The 20,713-nt window shown below is 43.2% G+C and overlaps 1 protein-coding gene across 1 annotated transcript in view; it reads right to left on the minus strand.

Annotated features, from left to right (window-relative positions):
* Nucleotides 1-312: 312 nt before the first annotated feature.
* Nucleotides 313-20,713, minus strand: part of LOC146062602 (uncharacterized) — a 223,524-nt gene continuing 203,123 nt past the window's right edge. The window contains exon 9 of the transcript XR_014471416.1: nucleotides 313-822. The gene's annotated coding sequence lies outside the window, so the exon portion shown is untranslated. The remainder of the gene's footprint in view (nucleotides 823-20,713) is intronic.

A 20,713-nucleotide genomic window follows, 5' to 3' on the forward strand; every position in this document is an offset into this window, starting at 1 on the left:
TACAACAGCGATTTTGACTAAGCGATTCGACTAAATGCACCAGCGATTTTGACTAAGCAATTTTGTCTATGGGCAATTTTGACTATACTAGAATTAACATTCTTGGTTGGTAATTCAATGCAGATCGCCAAATGAATATCTCCTTAAGCAGTGAATAGCAGCAATTTTGACTAGACAGCCAGCGATCTAGTCAAAATATTCTTGCCTGGCAACTCTTTTTTACTAAGCGATATTATAGGGAGATTTATCTAACCTTCACAGAGATCTTTAATAACCTTCTAAAAATTTTGACTATGTAGTCAAAATTGCTTAGAATTATCGCTCCGTGTGTACACCCCTTAATTCTTCTAAAATTATTTTAAAGTGTACCTTTTAACAAATATTTGAAATACACAATTATGTCCATGCAGCTTAGTAACCAGATTACATTCAGTTTTGTGTATTCGGGTACATTTAGGCTGTGAATTACTTCATTATCCTCAGGTTCAGATTGGATCTCTTGCAAGGGGCAAAAGCAGGATCTCTAGAGGTGGATTTCCATGTTTCAGCCTGACATGACCAGTATGTAAAGGGTGTGGATATCATTTTGGACAATGCTAGGCTGCATCTTTCCATCCCTTTTGCAGGCAATGCATCTTCATCATCTTTAGTGAGATACAAGACACAGATGTGTGAATGTCCTGCAGGTGGGACAAAGTCCACCAGAAAAAGGAGCCGTAAAAGAATTCCTGCTGTCTTTTGCCTGTTTCCAGTATTTGTGGCTTGTTTCTGTGGGTATCTTATGCTTATCTGCTGCTTGTCTGCTTCTGAAATGTTGGGCATCTGTTTGGAAAAGGTATAGTTACATAAAATGTGGAAAGGCTACCAATTAGAGAATATTATAGGCCTCCCCTCTTAATTTAAATCAACGCCAAGTATATGTAACAATTAGGCCACTCTGAAAAAAGTACTAAATTAATGACACAAATCTAATTCCTCGTAAAAAGCAAAATCATTAAAATATTTGTATCCACACATTTCTCATAATACTTCTCCATATTCCATTAATAGTAACAGAACAATCCCACATTTGCCATGACAGCACTAGAAAACTAATAAATCAATGCCACTAACTAAACTCTTGTTGTTGTCAACATCAGAACATTACTTCACCATGGGAACATTCCAAATTGGCACCTCAAGAATTGGCACCTCAATGACAAACAATTAAAACATTTTATTAACATGTTAGAAATGCTAGCAATACATTTATCAGATATCTGTACAACGGAAATGTCTATACATTAAGTACCTTATTCTGGTTTAATGTGGTTCGCAAAGGGGTTCATTTTTTTGCAACTGTGCATAGTTATTTATGCGCATGTGCAGCTGCTGTGTGTGAGCAGCCATGGCGAATAAATTATTTTCCGGGGCGCTCTCACACACAACAGTGCGGCTGGGTGGCATAGGGCAGTGGTCCGGGGCATGGGCATTCCCATAAAAATGCTGGACGTTCTTATGGTGACATGGGTGCAGGCACACTAAATAAGATTTTAAAATTGCCAAGCTACACCATGAGATCCCCACAGGGCAAAATACATTGGCTCCCACAGGAAAAAACCTATTGACCCCCCATGTAAAAACAATCACACTGGTCCCTACAGGTAACAACATTCATTGGCCCTTTACATGAGAAGAAGAGACCAGTAAATAACAGTTGAACTGGTGGTGGTTGTAAACTGGTTTGGGCATCATTAAATCTGGGGGCGCACTTGAGAACAGCTCAAGTCGCACTAGCGTGCCACGGCTCAGTGGTTGAAAAACACTGCCTTAGGTGGTATGGCTGGAAATTTCTCGGGCTGAGCTGCGCTGCAGGAGCAGGCTCTCCCGAGAAATTTCTGTGCATGCCACTGGAAAGAAATGGTGCACCAGTGGTGCCTCCAATGGTAATCCACTGGTGCACCACCATCCCCCTAGGCGCTGTTTGCCCCTGTTGCCGATCCTCTCCGTCACCGCTCACAGAGGATCAGGGTCGCTCGGGGAGGTTTGGCTGTACTCGGTTGTTCATGTGTTTGGGCGTACAAACACAAGAATTCCTGGTCACAGATGAACGAATGAGTGCCCAAATACCCAAGTGCTCATGAGCCCCCCACCCCCAAGTGGCACCGTACTTCTCCAAGAGGCCACAAACAGCTGGAGCTGCGAGCAACCCCAGGGGAGCTGCCCCTCCTGTTTTGATCATTTCTGGGTCAGGACAAGTCTACCCTGGTAGATTTGTCCTGCCCCAGGAAAACCTACCACTCAAGGGGTTAAGGGTCCACTTAAGGGAGTTTGTTTGTGTGTTGTATTCAGCGCTGTCAAGTGTGTGTGTGTGTGTGTGGGGGGGGGGGTAGGTTCCCCCACTGTAGGAACTGGACAGTGGGAGTAGAGAGCAGAGGCTGCAGCAGCAGTGCCTTGTGCTGAGCAGGGTGGGAAAGGCAGCTGTGCTCATTAACCATGCCCCTCCTGTTGACCATGCCCATTTTTTTGCTGAGCCCTGGTTGTATTCAGAAGGTCCTAAGTTTTCCAACGACATATAACAATGCATGGAAACAACAGAAACAGCATGGACCATAATGACAGGGGTTATCAGATTAAACCCATCTTCGAACTTAGATTGTCCTTCAAGATGATAAGGTAGTGTGCAAAGCTTGAAGGTTATTAGTTAAAGCATTCAAGAGTTATAAGGAAACATACACACACACACACACACACACACACACACACTGTACAAACATCATTTAATACACTTACGTAGATATAGAAACCAATAGGTCATGTACTATACCTGATATTCAGGTATCATTAATGCTGCAATGGAAGCACATTACCAAAAATACCGGAGAATTTCAGTTGCCTAGACTGCATGTGTGTATTCCAATGAGCACACAGTTCTGTGAATAAGCAGCTCCACCATAATGTGAGTGACAGCAATCTGACTTTCTGAATCTGCAGTTAACCACAGGGTGTGATGGCATAACTTATCTGTATTGCTCAAGGAACACGTCTATTAAGGTGACATCTTCAATGATTGGAATTTCATTGCTTATTATAGTTTGAGTGGTAGAAGTGCAGTAGTTTTGTGAAATTTCAAATCATATCTAAGAAGCCTTAATCGGACATGTGAAATCATAAGACCATGGTCTTAAAACCACATTGTGTATTGTGTATAACTACCACTGGCAATAGAGCAGTCTCTCCTTGACAGGGTCATCAGGACCCCACACCTCACCTGGAATCCTCCACGGATACCACATTGCACTCTGACTGGATAGTTGAGATCTCATCTCACAGTCACGCTTCAAATGTATTTCATCATGAAGACTGGGCTAGACTGTGGGGGTTATTTTGGTTCACTCTTTCTGACAAATTCCTTCTTAGATGGACAAAACCATGGGAACTGCAGGGTATGGCAGATGTAACTTGTGCAGAGAGAATTTGATTTGGGTGGGGTTTTACTTTAAAGTGAGATCTATATTGCAGTGTAAAAATAAAGCAGTTTGTATTTTCTCTGCATAGAAACAAAATAACTCACCCAAATCTAAATCTCTCTGCACATTTTACATCTGCCCCCCTGAAGTGCACATGGTTTTGTCCATCTAAGAAGGATTTGTAAGAAAGAGTGAATCAAAATAACCCTCTGTATGACGCGTTGGGTAAACTTCAATCAAATATCTACTAGTCAGTGTGCGGATAATAAATCTCTTGTGAACAAGTGCCGCCTGTTGTTTTTGATTATACTTAAACTAGATCCAATTTTAACACTTCCCTGAAAGACCAAGTATTATCTATAAGAAGGCAAAAAATCTAAAAGCTGGTGTCAAAAATATGCTTAGACAAGGTTCCAACATTCCCTTCCTCCTCACTAGCCCTAGGTGGCTTAAAAGCATCATACATCTGTGTAAAGTATGTCATCTTAATGAACGAGTAGTAAAAACCTATTTTTATTCAGTAATGATGCATATATGGAGATGAATGTAATTTTGTAAACATATAAACTAAATTAAGTATTAAAAAACATACATTTAGGTAAAAGAAAAACAGCTTATCTGCCAATCAAGCATCCTGCTGGCATATGGAGGTGTTTGACACCTCCATATGCCAGCAGGACACTTATCTGGCATATGAGCTGTTTTTATTTTAATACTTCATTAAATGTATATGTTTACAAAATGACATCATTGCCTTTTCATCTCCATATATGCATCATTACGGCTAAATTGTGGAAAGGACCATGTGCTCACTGAAAGGATATTACACTGCTGTTGGATTTATCACATGCAAGTCACCTGTGGTTGAAAACCACTTTAAATGGTACATGTGCACCTGTTGACAGGGCAGCCGAGAGAGGGTGGAAGCAAGTACTAATTATCTGGGCCTGGGCTTGCTGGAGGGGCCCGGCGGGGGCCCTAGTCCGACCCCCCACCCCCCTCCATCCCTCCCTGGCATGCTGAGCCTGCTGTCAAGACAGCACATGCTGTAGGTGTGTGCTGCTGCTGAGCGGGGGGACAATAACCTCGGCATACCATCTCGGTGGCCCTTCCTGTTGGCGGCAACACGCCCATTTTTAGGGTGTCCGAAAAAATGCAGGAGGACCCAGGTGTTGGAAGAGAGGTCTGATGTCAGCTCCGATTTTGATCTGCCATGGTTCATTGCAGCACTGTGTAAGTCAGTCAGGCACACAGGGGGGGGAATTCATTTGATGGTGAGTTGATGCAATCATTCGTATGGCTGTGATGGCATTCGCAACAGTGCACATGGCGGGTGTATAGTCTTGTGGGGTGTCATGTACCTTATCGCTGGGCTCTGAAGATTAGCAACCCAGCGATCAGGTCAGAATTAGGCCACGTGTGTCTATATGGCATTTATTTGTGGTCAACATGTGAATATGCTTCTCTAGATTGTTTATCTTACGACATCTGGATATTAATTACTATTTGTGCAAGTGCTTGCGAAGAGTGTCTTGTAGTACAGGATAGTCATCACTAGAGACCGGATTATATGCATTTGCATTTGTCCGATTTTCTGTAGTAATTGCATATTTCACCTAAATGTCCTGATTGTGCATATTTTGACAGGTTTGCCGGTGGAACGCTGAGCGTCGGCTCCATTCCCCTAGCATTTACCCTAGCTTCCTGCCTGTTTTTCTGCTATCTGTAAGCCGAGTCCTCTGATAGGCTGACAGAAGCGCCCATCAGAGGAAAGGATTGAGCGAGCGGCATGTCAGCGCGGCGGGGGGTGGGATGTGGGTGGAAGAGCTGATAAGCTGCTAAACAGTGCAGTGTGTAAGCTCTTCCAGCTACATCCCACACCCGCCGCGCTGACAGGCTGCCCGCCTCTGCTGACATGCGGGAAAGCATTGCGCGCCGTGCGGGTGCTGGAAGCCGGGTGCTGGAAGCCGGAGCCGTGTACACTAGTGTTCTCAGTGTTCTCAACCACACAAGAGTGAGAGTGAGCCAACGGTGAGTGTTACTGGCACTTACAGTGCAGTAGAGTATTTGTGTCACTGCTGGGGGCATTATATCAATTTATCTGCTGGGGCATTACTGTATATCAATTTATCTGCTGGGGCATTATATCAATTTATCTGCTGGGGGTATGATATCAATTTATCTGCTGGGGGCATTATATCAATTTATCTGCTGGGGCATTATATCAATTTATCTGCTGGGGGTATTATATCAATTTATTTGCTGGGGGCATTATATAAATTTATCTGCTGGGGGCATTATATCAATTTATCTGCTGGGGGCATTATATCCCTTTATCTGCTGGGGGCATTATATCCATTTATCTGCTGGGGGCATTATATCAATTTATCTGCTGGGGCATTATATCCGTTTATCTGCTGGGGGCATTATATCAATTTATCTGCTGAGGGCATGATATCAATTTATCTGCTGGGGGCATTATATCAATTTATCTGCTGGGGGCATTATATCCTTTTATCTGCTGGGGGTATTATATCCATTTATCTGCTGGGGGCATTATATTAATTTATCTGCTGGGGGCATTATATCCATTTTACTGCTGGGGGCATTATATAAATTTATCTGCTGGGGGCATTATATCCATTTTACTGCTGGGGGCATTATATCCATTTTTCTGCTGGGGGCATTATATCCATTTTACTGCTGGGGGCATTATATAAATTTATCTGCTGGGGGCATTATATCCATTTTACTGCTGGGGCATTATATCCATTTTTCTGCTGGGGGCATTATATCCATTTTACTGCTGGGGGTATTATATCCATTTTACTGCTGGGGGCATTATAAATATATATTTTACTGCTGGTCATATACTGCTTACTAATTGTATGCTGATTTAAATAAAAAACCATAAATTACTATATATTTTGTATTTTTTATTTTGCATATTTTGAAGATTTTCATGCATATTTTAAGTATTTTTCATGCATATTTGCATGCATATTTCGAGCTTTTTTGTTGCATATAATCCTGTCTCTAGTCATCACAAACTATATGCAAAAGGAGGAGAGGGCATTCAATTTTTTTTAGATAATTGCGAGGATAGCACCGTTGAGTGAAAAGTGAAATTAAAGGCCTTTAGTAACTAACTGGAATCCCTGAATGAATGTATACTGTACATGTGAATCTTTCTTCCCAAGGAATAAAGCAATAAAATCCACAGCCACCATCATTAAGTAGAATATTAGAGTTTTGATGACTCTCTCCCACATAACAGGTTTGGCCTCTGAGTCAGTAGAGCCCACTGTGGATAACTCAGTCATCTGCCTGGCAAGTCCGACCCTGAATCCATGTCTGATTGTCACACAGTCCCCTTCACAGTATGTGGGATGGGTGCTTTTATTGATGTCCGCAATGTGCTAAAATTTTCTTCAAAATAAGAATAGCAGAATCTCTGCTGATATTGAATTTTCATTCCTTTGTTCCACAAACAAACATTTAAAAGCTCTCCTTTAGAAATCCAACTTTTGTCTGTCTTCATTGAAAAATTAATTAAGAGAACAAGTAATATAAAATAGTAAGATGCCCAACTTTACAGCATTATTAAAACGAGCAAATGTACTGAATACATATTAACATATTATTCGCAGCATGCATAATGTCAAGGTCAAGATATAAAATGTATTGGTTTTTCAGAAAAGCAGTAAAGTACTATGAAGAGCAAAGCGAGAAGAAAGTAGGTAGATTTCATACCAGTACATTCAATCAACACACTTCTTTATGGAAGATGTAAAGGACAAAAGCAAATAGCCATGGAAATTGAGTTATTTCCCAAACCAAATTTACATTTAAAATAATATCGGGGGAATGAAAAAAGGAAGGATACTGATAAAGTATTCTGCATTCACTGCTGTAAATGTCACTTTGCAGAAAGGAAGCAATCTAAGCTCCGAGACAGTTGCTAAATGATTCCTACTGTGCTGCATGGGCTTATAATGCAGTTTGTTAGATATACTATGCTGGTACATGTAGTATAAAGTAGTAAAGTGACCTGTATACGGATTGTTCAATTACACAATTGCCTTCTTTGTAAGCTTGTATTCTGAGTTATTTGTTACTTGATGTTATTACTGTATATCATACTTGCCTACCTTTGCAGCTTTTCCTGTAGGAGGGGGTGTGGGCGATAATTTGGGGCCCCTACTGAATGTGGGAGGCTTGCCCACCCTTCCGGGGACCAGGTGGGGGACCCAATTTTCAGGTAGTAAGTAGGTACGTATGCTTCATATACACACATTAGCATCAGTCCAATATTATTTGCTTGCAAAGAAACAGCAGTTCAAATGAAGAGAAGAACAGAGCGTTATTAAAGCTGCTGAAATTGTAGAGGCCTAGTCTACTCCCCATTCATGATGAATATAGTGAAAAAGTAAGTATGAAAATCTACAGTAATGTTGCCGGACAGTATTAAGGCTTTTATAACTTTATTGCAATTAACCAACAATACAGTATCTACAACTTACATTAATATCTTATCAATAAACATAACCACATAGGCACAGACGGCTTTGTTTTAACTTTTTTACTAAAGGAATTCCCCTGAGTTTTACTTAATTTGGTGGGAAAAGAAGGATGCTGCGAACATAATTTCCTGCCAGATATGTTTGTTAACTAATTAAGGAGTTACTGAGATGCCCCTTGTGAGAAATGTAAGCTGAGCTGCATAGAATCAAAGCCCTTAGTAACACATAGTTTGTAGCGACAGATATCCAGAGTCTTCACTCAGAGGTAGGCCATACCTGCCATCCTTCAAAGGTTGTATGGTGCACAATGGTTCTTACATCATACTAACTCAGATGCAACCAGTCAGGGTGGAAAAATTTATAAATATCAAAATGCAACCGCAGGTGTTGAACTGCCATACCACTGGATGTGGAAACAAAATGATAAATATAGTAGCTACGATGATCTTCCTTTGAGCCTTGTCCACAGCAATCTGGGTCCCTAGCACCTCTCCACACAAACTGAGGCTCAATATTTGACCAGACTATGTGCACCTGAAGGCCTGAGTCTGAAGAGTTTACAAATCATCCTTCACCCGCAAGATTAGATCAAAGCCCATCAATTGCCTCCAAAATGAATCACCAACAAGGTTGGGTGACTCCAGCATCACTTAAACAAAAATATAAAGTCCAACAGGGCAGACCAATGCATATCCCATAGACAAAACCACAGCATCTGGTGAAAAACAAAGACATGTATTTTGTCCCACCATGCTTTTCAGCGCAATAAATAAACTAATGGCCTACCGGCCACAATTGTTTAGAAGACACAGACAATGCTGTACAAGAAAAACTGAATTAAAAAACAAGTTATGTTAGTACAAACAAGTGAAGGAGAAAATCTAAAATACCTTGTATGGACCATGAGAATACACCAGTGTAATAACTGGTAAAATATAAAAAAAATTATTCAGATAGCCAGATCATGAATGAACGCCATTCAAAAACTGATGGGTAAACCATGTATGTTGTGGCAGGAAAACCCAAAGCTTAAAGCTTATCAAATCTAATTTAAAATGTATAAGTGGATGACTTCTGCCAACCAATAGCTTAAATGACAGATGGAAACAGCCTGCTAGTTGCTGAGCAAGTTGAACAAGTGTTAAGGTAGTTGGTCATAAAATGCCAGGTACTTGTGAGTTATCCGGGCTGCCGATTTTTTCATCGCGCCCGAAATCGTGGGCATCGCGTCGGTCGTGGCCGTTATAAGGAGCCGCGACGCGATGCCCACGATTTCCCATAGACAGTAATGTTAAAAGACACGATGGACCCGATTTCCGACCCGATTTCCCATAGACAGTAATGTTAAAAGACGCGATGGACCCGATTTCCCATAGACAGCAATGTTAAAATAAAATGACAATGTGAAATTGGCCAATATGGCCATTTCACATTGGATATGTTTTAAAAAAAAATGTTTCATGGCCCCCCACCACCGTTAACGCCACCCCGCTATTGACGCCAACCCGAAGCGTGGCGAGCGCAGCGAGCCCGCGAGGGGCGGCGGTACGCGTCCTCCGACCTTTTCATGCCCTACTATCCACTAGGGCGTGGAGTGAGAATAGAATAGTGTGGCGAGCGCAGCGAGCCTCCGAGCCCAAAGCGTGGCGAGCGCAGCGAACCCCGCGAGGGGACGCGGACACCTTCACAGGTATCCGCGTGCCCTTGCGGGCTTCACAGGTGTCCGCGTCCCCTCGCGGGGCTCGCTGCGCTCGCCACGCTTCGGGCTCGGTGGCTCGCTGCGCTCGCCACACTATTCTATTCTCACTCCACGCCCTAGTGGATAGTAGGGCATGAAAAGGTCGGAGGACGCGTACCGCCGCCCCTCGCGGGCTCGCTGCGCTCGCCACGCTTTGGGTTGACGTCAATAGCGGGGTGGCGTTAACGGTGGTGGGGGGCCATGAAACATTTTTTTAAAAACATATTGGCCAATTTCACATTGTCATTTTATTTTAACATTGCTGTCTATGGGAAATCGGGTCCATCGCGTCTTTTAACATTACTGTCTATAGGAAATCGGGTCCATCGTGTCTTTTAACATTACTGTCTATGGGAAATCGTGGGCATCGCGTCGCGGCCCCTTATAACGGCCACGACCGACGCAATGCCCCCGATTTGGGGCTAAATCGCGGGCATCGCATCGGTCGGGTGTCCTTAAGTTAACCAAACTTAAGGACAAAATCGGCAGCCCGGATAACTCACAAGTACCAAATGCCACTACGCTGATGATTGTAGCTACTGTACATCAAGATTCTTCTGCATTCCCAGGTTAATTGGTCTTATAAATACATTAGAATACATAGAATACATTTACAAACTTACCCCTGCAGATATTGTATTTAACCTGTTTCCACAATCCCCAGTCAACTGCAATATTAGTGCAGGGAACCATTTCTGATTCTGCGGCAGGCACTGTGGGGGTATTGGGCATTGAAGGGCAAAAAAGGTCATTCGACGATGCTGCCAGTTTTAGGGCATAGGACTGGGGCAATGTGGGAATAAAAAAAAGGAAAGTAGAAGACACTGCAAGAGGGGAAAGAGGGAGGAACACCAGCCTACCAATTAAATAGACCTGGCACTGGTGCTATAACAGGGGTAATATTTCTGCACTAACACAAATCACCCAGATCTGAGAAAAAACAGAAGTGGACCTAACCTGCTGCACAGGATGCAGGCACAAAGAGAGCAGGACAGAGCCCGGAGGCAAACTGTTTATCAGAGTTTCCTGCAGGTGGTGGGAGAGAGCCGTGGTAGCAGCATGCCTCCAAGTCACCTGCGGCCACATCGAACAAGGGGTACTTTACATGAAAAGGTTGGGGAAAGTCAATGACTCAGTTAACGCAGCTGAAATATTATGGATGGTATCCAGTAAAAGCAGCGAATAGGGCAACATAGCAGCAGCCAGTGTTGTACCCATAGACAGTGGCATCTACATGAAGGTGAAGTGGTGGCAGCTGTGGGCATGGCCAGGATATCCAACCTGCAGTTGCAATGATGAGAGGCAGTGGCGGTGCTGGCCAGCAACCCTGAAGCAGGGAAATCATACTTTACAAACCAGCAGAAGGGGAGGGTAGTGCTTGGGGCAGGGCATGGTTTCAGTAGAAAATGGGACAGAAAGTTTAAAAAAGTCTCTTGGGGAGCACCAAGGGGGAAAAGGTGAATAAAGGTAAGGAAAAACAAAAGCAAGACAAGCAGAACAGCAACTAATGACAAACTATTTTTAACCAGAGCAGACACCCAGCTCAAACAAGCTCTAGCAAGATGGCTACCAGGATCACTACTAGACCTGTTTAGCGCACACACATAGGAACTCCCTATGGTTCTCTTATTCGCCGATCCTGACCAAACACAAACAATTCCAATCTACCTAGTAACAGTTCTACAAATTGTAAACCAACCCCTCCCCCCACCAAAAAAAATCAAACAAACAACTAAGCACTCTTTTATAGCCTTAAGCTTAAACAGTTCTCATCTCATTTTAGCATTCTTAGACAATACTGCAGAAAAATAAAACTTTTTAACAAATGAAAAGTGCAATATATTTTTGTAATTTATATATGTAGAATGCAAGCATAGTACAGAAAATATGAATTTATAAAGTTATGTATAAAACAGTATTTTATTCTGTGCGTATCAATTCAGGAGAGAATTCTTTCTAAGTAATTTATGCAGTATTTTTAGAAAGTTTGTTTCAGTATATACTACTGTTTCTGTAAAAGTGTGAGGTTGGAAAACAAACTTTAGACAATCAGATTATTGGAACAGATTGTTTAAGGGGAATAGTTTGCTAATATGATAGGTGGCAGTGACATGCTCATTGTTGTGATTATGTTAGTGATGACAGGGCTGCATGTGACAATAGTATCATGATGTGAGGTTGAGAATGGTGGCAATCAGGAAGGTTCAGAATAAGGGGCCTCTTAGTACTATTTTTCTGGAAAAATAGGTTCAGGAACCCTGGTATGAAGATGAAGCTATTTAATTTTCTATTTTTATATATCACACACACATATGTATATATATATATATATATATATATATATATATATATATATATATATATATATATATATATATATATGTATATATATATATAGTATCCAAGGGTCCGGCACTCCCAATGAAGATTTGTAACTTTGGCTGGTGCCTTCACAGAAATTGTAAAGTCCAGTATAGGTGCGGCACTCAGCACGAAATATCAAAGTAAAAGTACCAACGACAGTGGTTTAAGACAACGTTTCAGTTGTATTTATTCACAACTTTTTTCAAGTCATACAGTGTTAGACAGTAATGAACATACCTTTATAGTTGGACAAACACCCTTGTGACATGTGAAGTCCGGGCGAGACGCACATCCGACATGGACGCACATCCGGCATGGACGCCATGTAGTGACGTCATCGCACCGGCTGATATCAGTGACAACAAAATAAACCATCACCATGGCAACCAACAGTGCTGCGGAGAAACAGAGAGAAAACAATAAGTAAATGCGCTAGCTGCATAAATATAAGCATGCGCATGAGACGCATACTAACCAAGCATATATACATAATGGAATGGCATACAGTGTGAGAAAGGGAAAAATGCGTCTGTATTATCTATAACATGCTAGAGAGGCACTTTCGTTGAGACCCTTTGGCGCTATGACGTCGAGTCTGTATATCCACTGGGCTTCTCTTCTGCGCAGCAACAGTGCACGATTACCTCCTCTGGGTAGTGGTGGAATCGTGTCAATGATGCGATAGCGCAGTGAATTGATTGGATGTTTTAATTCAGCGAAATGCCTTGCGACTGGTTGTTCGCTGGTACCGGCTTGGATCGCTTTGCGGATGGCAGAGCGGTGGGCTGCCATCCGTTCTTTGAACTTGCACTCCGTTTTCCCAATGTAAGACAGCCCACATGGGCAAATTAATTGGTAGATAACGTAATTGGTATCACAATTGACTGAGTGTCTAATGGCTATTTTGGTGCCGTTGTGGGGATGCGGGAAGGACGGGCCCGGGAGCATGAACTGACAGGTAACGCACCCGCATCTGGTGCAACCTGCTGGTTTAGATTGCAAGAAAGATTTGATGGTGTGTGGGCCCTTCTGTAATCTAGATACATCTGCCTTGACTAACCAATCTTTTAAATTGCGGCCGCGTGAATAGCAGGGCATGAGGTTGGTGGCATTGAATGGCAAAGATGAATCAGACGCAACTACTGGCCAATGTTTTTTGGCTGAGTGCGTGATTGCAGGGGAAGTCGTGGTGAACTTGTTGACCCATGGAAGTTTGTGGCTGATTTGGGTGGTCGGAGGCCGTTTAGTAAGAAGGTTGTCTTGGTTAAAGGAAAGGGCTTTGGTTTTAGCTTGCGAGAGAATTTGTCTAGAATAGCCTCTGTTGATAAATTTGGCAATGAGCTCGTCAATTTGTTGGATGGCAACTTCGCGGTTGCTATTTATTCGCAAAATGCGAATCATTTGCGAGAATGGTAGACCGCGTTTGAGACCCGCGGGATGACAGCTACTATATTTCAAGGGCAAGTTCCTGTCTGTAGGTTTTCTATACAGCGAGGTAATGAGGCAATTGTCTTTTAAAGTGACAGTGACATCAAGAAAATGCATAACATTTTGATCAAGTGTGTATGTAAATTTTATGGGGCTGGTAGATGCATTGTAGATGTCAATCATAGAAGTAAAGGCCTCTTTAGAGGAGGACCACACAATGAAGATGTCATCTATATACCTGCCAAAAAAGATGATATTATGCATGATGTCAACATGGTTGTACAATAATTCATCTTCAATTGTATACATCACAAGATTAGCGTAGCTCGGAGCTGCGCTAGAGCCCATCGCACAGCCCCGAGCCTGTTGGTAATATTGGCCGTCGTAGAGGAAAAAGTTGTTAGTCAAGACAAGTTCTAATAACAAAATGATGACATGCGTTTGATCACTGGGAAAGTGACTTTTGCTTAATAAAAAACGTTTGACAGCCTGTAAACCAAAGTCATGTGGAATGGATGTGTAGAGACTTACAACATCGAGTCCAACCAGCCAACTTGATGGGGGAATTTCTTTAAGCAACTTGAGTTTTGTAAGAAAGTCACCGGTGTCTAGAAGAAAACTGCGTTCTTGCTGAACCAAGGGCTGGAGAATGGAATCAAGAAAAATTGCAGTTGGTTGAAAAAGGGAATCTCTTGCTGAAACAATAGGTCGTCCAGGGGGATTGATAAGTTGTTTGTGGACTTTGGGTAGGGTATAAAGTAATGGTGTTACAGGAAACTCAGGTATGAGCACTTCGTAAGTAGATTCAGTAATAAGTTGAACTTCTACTGCTTGTCTGAGTGCTGCGGATAATGAGCGACGAAAGAATGGTGTGGGATCTTTGGCCAGACGGGTATAAACTGCCTTGTCTGATAGTTGAGACTCAATTTCTTTGCGGTAATCACAAGTGTCTTGAATAACAATTCCGCCGCCCTTATCAGCGCTGCGAAAGATTAGACTCGGGTTATCCGCCAGGGATTTGAGGGCTAATTGTTCTGCTGGAGTAAGGTTAGGATGAATTTCTGGTGCTGATGAAGTAATCTGTTCAACATCCTGATCCAACATGCGCATGAAGGTTTTTATGCTGGCATTGTAAGATATGGGTTCAAAAGTAGATGGAGGCTTGAATTGTTTCAACTGTTGTGGTAGTGTGGAAGTCGACGTTGTTGGTTGCGGTGGTTGATTTGCAAAAAACTCTTTTAGTTTCAGGTTACGATGAAGAGCTGCTCGTTCAATTTTACCTCGAAATGGGTCAAATTTGACCGTGGGGATGAATGAGAGGCCTTTATTTAAAAGGCTTAATTCGCTGGATGAAAGTTCGTAGGAGGATAAATTGAAGATTAACGACTCCTGCCCAGAGGGGGCTTGTTTGCCCGTACACTGCCTCTGGTTTTGTCGCCCGCGGCGCGTGTGTTTGCGCGGCCTCGTCCGCCACCCTTGTTGGTGGCCGGAGTAACCCCTAAAGGGTGAGCTGATGTAGTGGCTTGGTCTTGGTCGGTGTTGGAGCTCGCAGAATCATTTGATGATGCTGTCTCGAATCGGTCTTGTACACGACGATTGCGCCTGAAGAAGGGGCGTTTGCGTTCTTGATTTTGCTGGTTGTAGATCCATCTGTACACCGTGTGTCGCTCATAGTCGGTGTCGACTTTTTGTAATTTTTCTTTTTTATATTTAATTAAGTCCCGTTTGTACTGGGAGACTTGGTTGTTGAGTTTCTCTACCCAGTTTTGTTCTGTATCCAAAGTTAAAGAAGGCATGTGTGCAGCTTCGAAAATGGAGATTTTTTCTTGAATGGATGCAAGTTCTTTAGCGGAGTGGTCGATAACCAGAAGGATCAAATCGAAAGAACATTTGTTGAGGATTGCCACCCATCGGCGACAGAACTGCGGGTCATGTCGACCGATGGTGGGGCAATTCCTCACACGAAATCCTCTTGGAATTTTGTTGGCTTTATAGTAATCACTTAGAGACAGTCGGTGAAGGTGGAAATCTGTCTCCTTCTTTTTTAATCTGAGGAGGTCACGGAAGAGGGATTCTGGTGCACTGGCTTCATTCTCATCATTAATGCCTTCGTTACACACAATTTTTTGCGCCTCCGATTCAGAATATGAAAACCTTTCGCCCACAGGGTATGTGGCTTGGGGGAATTGTTCCTCAGCTTCCTCCGCCATACTGGAGATTGCCAACCCAGGTATATGGTGGTGCACAAACGATAAGTGCAGGAAAGAGAAAAGCAATAAACCTTTAAAGTGACACAAAAGTGTTATGTCTTGAAGATGATGAAGATGGGTGCCATGGACGAGATCTCTCACACGGAATCCGGTGTCAGATCAAATATTGTATCCAAGGGTCCGGCACTCCCAATGAAGATTTGTAACTTTGGCTGGTGCCTTCACAGAAATTGTAAAGTCCAGTATAGGTGCGGCACTCAGCACGAAATATCAAAGTAAAAGTACCAACGACAGTGGTTTAAGACAACGTTTCAGTTGTATTTATTCACAACTTTTTTCAAGTCATACAGTGTTAGACAGTAATGAACATACCTTTATAGTTGGACAAACACCCTTGTGACATGTGAAGTCCGGGCGAGACGCACATCCGACATGGACGCACATCCGGCATGGACGCCATGTAGTGACGTCATCGCACCGGCTGATATCAGTGACAACAAAATAAACCATCACCATGGCAACCAACAGTGCTGCGGAGAAACAGAGAGAAAACAATAAGTAAATGCGCTAGCTGCATAAATATAAGCATGCGCATGAGACGCATACTAACCAAGCATATATACATAATGGAATGGCATACAGTGTGAGAAAGGGAAAAATGCGTCTGTATTATCTATAACATGCTAGAGAGGCACTTTCGTTGAGACCCTTGGGCGCTATGACGTCGAGTCTGTATATCCACTGGGCTTCTCTTCTGCGCAGCAACAGTGCACGATTACCTCCTCTGGGTAGTGGTGGAATCGTGTCAATGATGCGATAGCGCAGTGAATTGATTGGATGTTTTAATTCAGCAAAATGCCTTGCGACTGGTTGTTCGCTGGTACCGGCTTGGATCGCTTTGCGGATGGCAGAGCGGTGGGCTGCCATCCGTTCTTTGAACTTGCACTCCGTTTTCCCAATGTAAGACAGCCCACATGGGCAAATTAATTGGTAGATAACGTAATTGGTATCACAATTGACTGAGTGTCTAATGGCTATTTTGGTGCCGTTGTGGGGATGCGGGAAGGACGGGCCCGGGAGCATGAACTGACAGGTAACGCACCCGCATCTGGTGCAACCTGCTGGTTTAGATTGCAAGAAAGATTTGATGGTGTGTGGGCCCTTCTGTAATCTAGATACATCTGCCTTGACTAACCAATCTTTTAAATTGCGGCCGCGTGAATAGCAGGGCATGAGGTTGGTGGCATTGAATGGCAAAGATGAATCAGACGCAACTACTGGCCAATGTTTTTTGGCTGAGTGCGTGATTGCAGGGGAAGTCGTGGTGAACTTGTTGACCCATGGAAGTTTGTGGCTGATTTGGGTGGTCGGAGGCCGTTTAGTAAGAAGGTTGTCTTGGTTAAAGGAAAGGGCTTTGGTTTTAGCTTGCGAGAGAATTTGTCTAGAATAGCCTCTGTTGATAAATTTGGCAATGAGCTCGTCAATTCCGTCCATGCCGGATGTGCGTCCATGTCGGATGTGCGTCTCGCCCGGACTTCACATGTCACAAGGGTGTTTGTCCAACTATAAAGGTATGTTCATTACTGTCTAACACTGTATGACTTGAAAAAAGTTGTGAATAAATACAACTGAAACGTTGTCTTAAACCACTGTCGTTGGTACTTTTACTTTGATATTTCGTGCTGAGTGCCGCACCTATACTGGACTTTACAATTTCTGTGAAGGCACCAGCCAAAGTTACAAATCTTCATTGGGAGTGCCGGACCCTTGGATACAATATTTGATCTGACACCGGATTCCGTGTGAGAGATCTCGTCCATGGCACCCATCTTCATCATCTTCAAGACATAACACTTTTGTGTCACTTTAAAGGTTTATTGCTTTTCTCTTTCCTGCACTTATCGTTTGTGCACCACCATATACCTGGGTTGGCAATCTCCAGTATGGCGGAGGAAGCTGAGGAACAATTCCCCCAAGCCACATACCCTGTGGGCGAAAGGTTTTCATATTCTGAATCGGAGGCGCAAAAAATTGTGTGTAACGAAGGCATTAATGATGAGAATGAAGCCAGTGCACCAGAATCCCTCTTCCGTGACCTCCTCAGATTAAAAAAGAAGGAGACAGATTTCCACCTTCACCGACTGTCTCTAAGTGATTACTATAAAGCCAACAAAATTCCAAGAGGATTTCGTGTGAGGAATTGCCCCACCATCGGTCGACATGACCCGCAGTTCTGTCGCCGATGGGTGGCAATCCTCAACAAATGTTCTTTCGATTTGATCCTTCTGGTTATCGACCACTCCGCTAAAGAACTTGCATCCATTCAAGAAAAAATCTCCATTTTCGAAGCTGCACACATGCCTTCTTTAACTTTGGATACAGAACAAAACTGGGTAGAGAAACTCAACAACCAAGTCTCCCAGTACAAACGGGACTTAATTAAATATAAAAAAGAAAAATTACAAAAAGTCGACACCGACTATGAGCGACACACGGTGTACAGATGGATCTACAACCAGCAAAATCAAGAACGCAAACGCCCCTTCTTCAGGCGCAATCGTCGTGTACAAGACCGATTCGAGACAGCATCATCAAATGATTCTGCGAGCTCCAACACCGACCAAGACCAAGCCACTACATCAGCTCACCCTTTAGGGGTTACTCCGGCCACCAACAAGGGTGGCGGACGAGGCCGCGCAAACACACGCGCCGCGGGCGACAAAACCAGAGGCAGTGTACGGGCAAACAAGCCCCCTCTGGGCAGGAGTCGTTAATCTTCAATTTATCCTCCTACGAACTTTCATCCAGCGAATTAAGCCTTTTAAATAAAGGCCTCTCATTCATCCCCACGGTCAAATTTGACCCATTTCGAGGTAAAATTGAACGAGCAGCTCTTCATCGTAACCTGAAACTAAAAGAGTTTTTTGCAAATCAACCACCGCAACCAACAACGTCGACTTCCACACTACCACAACAGTTGAAACAATTCAAGCCTCCATCTACTTTTGAACCCATATCTTACAATGCCAGCATAAAAACCTTCATGCGCATGTTGGATCAGGATGTTGAACAGATTACTTCATCAGCACCAGAAATTCATCCTAACCTTACTCCAGCAGAACAATTAGCCCTCAAATCCCTGGCGGATAACCCGAGTCTAATCTTTCGCAGCGCTGATAAGGGCGGCGGAATTGTTATTCAAGACACTTGTGATTACCGCAAAGAAATTGAGTCTCAACTATCAGACAAGGCAGTTTATACCCGTCTGGCCAAAGATCCCACACCATTCTTTCGTCGCTCATTATCCGCAGCACTCAGACAAGCAGTAGAAGTTCAACTTATTACTGAATCTACTTACGAAGTGCTCATACCTGAGTTTCCTGTAACACCATTACTTTATACCCTACCCAAAGTCCACAAACAACTTATCAATCCCCCTGGACGACCTATTGTTTCAGCAAGAGACTCCCTTTTTCAACCAACTGCAATTTTTCTTGATTCCATTCTCCAGCCCTTGGTTCAGCAAGAACGCAGTTTTCTTCTAGACACCGGTGACTTTCTTACAAAACTCAAGTTGCTTAAAGAAATTCCCCCATCAAGTTGGCTGGTTGGACTCGATGTTGTAAGTCTCTACACATCCATTCCACATGACTTTGGTTTACAGGCTGTCAAACGTTTTTTATTAAGCAAAAGTCACTTTCCCAGTGATCAAACGCATGTCATCATTTTGTTATTAGAACTTGTCTTGACTAACAACTTTTTCCTCTACGACGGCCAATATTACCAACAGGCTCGGGGCTGTGCGATGGGCTCTAGCGCAGCTCCGAGCTACGCTAATCTTGTGATGTATACAATTGAAGATGAATTATTGTACAACCATGTTGACATCATGCATAATATCATCTTTTTTGGCAGGTATATAGATGACATCTTCATTGTGTGGTCCTCCTCTAAAGAGGCCTTTACTTCTATGATTGACATCTACAATGCATCTACCAGCCCCATAAAATTTACATACACACTTGATCAAAATGTTATGCATTTTCTTGATGTCACTGTCACTTTAAAAGACAATTGCCTCATTACCTCGCTGTATAGAAAACCTACAGACAGGAACTTGCCCTTGAAATATAGTAGCTGTCATCCCGCGGGTCTCAAACGCGGTCTACCATTCTCGCAAATGATTCGCATTTTGCGAATAAATAGCAACCGCGAAGTTGCCATCCAACAAATTGACGAGCTCATTGCCAAATTTATCAACAGAGGCTATTCTAGACAAATTCTCTCGCAAGCTAAAACCAAAGCCCTTTCCTTTAACCAAGACAACCTTCTTACTAAACGGCCTCCGACCACCCAAATCAGCCACAAACTTCCATGGGTCAACAAGTTCACCACGACTTCCCCTGCAATCACGCACTCAGCCAAAAAACATTGGCCAGTAGTTGCGTCTGATTCATCTTTGCCATTCAATGCCACCAACCTCATGCCCTGCTATTCACGCGGCCGCAATTTAAAAGATTGGTTAGTCAAGGCAGATGTATCTAGATTACAGAAGGGCCCACACACCATCAAATCTTTCTTGCAATCTAAACCAGCAGGTTGCACCAGATGCGGGTGCGTTACCTGTCAGTTCATGCTCCCGGGCCCGTCCTTCCCGCATCCCCACAACGGCACCAAAATAGCCATTAGACACTCAGTCAATTGTGATACCAATTACGTTATCTACCAATTAATTTGCCCATGTGGGCTGTCTTACATTGGGAAAACGGAGTGCAAGTTCAAAGAACGGATGGCAGCCCACCGCTCTGCCATCCGCAAAGCGATCCAAGCCGGTACCAGCGAACAACCAGTCGCAAGGCATTTCGCTGAATTAAAACATCCAATCAATTCACTGCGCTATCGCATCATTGACACGATTCCACCACTACCCAGAGGAGGTAATCGTGCACTGTTGCTGCGCAGAAGAGAAGCCCAGTGGATATACAGACTCGACGTCATAGC

Source organism: Crinia signifera, chromosome 3 (assembly GCF_055691185.1).
Source record: "Crinia signifera chromosome 3, ASM5569118v1, whole genome shotgun sequence".
In the NCBI taxonomy this organism is placed as follows: Eukaryota; Metazoa; Chordata; class Amphibia; order Anura; family Myobatrachidae; genus Crinia; species Crinia signifera.